Genomic DNA, 1070 nt, shown 5'->3' with positions numbered 1-1070 from the left:
CAGGTAAGTGCTGCATGGGAGAGGAAGGGGCAGAGAGAGTTAGGTGTAGGTATAAAGCCTAGAAACGGTTACAAAATGGTAAAGAACCAGCTTAGAAAAGTCAGTTGTCTCAAGTCATGAAATACTAAACACAGTGTGTTTTCCACACACAGGCAGCCAGTACAAACCCAGCTTCCTGCAGTTTCCGTTGGGACCCCAACGACCCCCAGTCCCAGCGATACTAAAGTGAAATGTTTCTTGGGAACTAGAAACCAGTTCGGACAAGTAACAGGCCTGAAAAACAAACTAAAGGATTTCAATCCTCCAGTGCTGTCCTTGTGCAGCCCAAATGCCTTTGGAAAGCACATCCCTCTGGAAAGGACTGGATGACAAGAGACACTGAACACAGATCCTGCTGGCTGTGTTTGTGCCTCCTCTACCTCACAGCTTAGTTTTATAAATCAGAAGCCTGAAGTTCGACCCGCACAGGATTGAACCTGTGCTGGTGTCTTCCACGGTGCTGCCTCACTCTCAGGCCAAAGAAAAGTTAATTCAGTTAATCACAGACATAATTGGTTCATCTCTGATCATATGCTGCTGTAAGAATTCATAGACTGGAGATGTGCACTTTACTTCCTGGGCTGTTCTCTCCTCAGGATGCTGCCAGGGACTCCAAGGCCTGCAGAGCCAGGCCTGGGGACAGTCCCTGTGTGCTGCTCTGCCACCAGCCTGCCATCAGCCCTACCAAAGCTGGGACCCAGAGCCCACTTCTCACAACCCACCAGCTGTGTCAGCTTCCATTCCAGGTAGTTTGTAAAAGTAACCTCATGTGGGGGCACCAGAAATTCTGTAGGTCATGTCCCTGAGTCTCAAACAACCCATCCATCACTTCTGTTACAGGAAAGATGGGATATTGGGAAATACAGCTCAACAGTGGTTCAGTGTTTTGCAGCTTGGGATTTTTTCCTAGAAACTGATTCCACTAAAAAAACAACAGATTAACTTTTGTCATTCTAAATGAGGCTGTTAGAAACAATCAATGATTTAAATGAGGATATATGGAGTGATGTAGTTGGCACAAATGGGCCTCC

At 46.7% G+C, this 1070-nt stretch overlaps 1 protein-coding gene across 1 annotated transcript in view; it reads left to right on the top strand.

The window, feature by feature from the left end:
- Positions 1–1070, top strand: part of PSTK (phosphoseryl-tRNA kinase) — a 10253-nt gene that overhangs the window by 4158 nt on the left and 5025 nt on the right. The window lies entirely within an intron of this gene.

This window comes from Malurus melanocephalus, unplaced genomic scaffold, assembly GCF_030028575.1.
Source record: "Malurus melanocephalus ecotype Western Australia unplaced genomic scaffold, MMel_1.1 scaffold_591, whole genome shotgun sequence".
Taxonomy (NCBI): domain Eukaryota; kingdom Metazoa; phylum Chordata; class Aves; order Passeriformes; family Maluridae; genus Malurus; species Malurus melanocephalus.
This window is presented reverse-complemented; position numbering and strand designations above follow the sequence as displayed.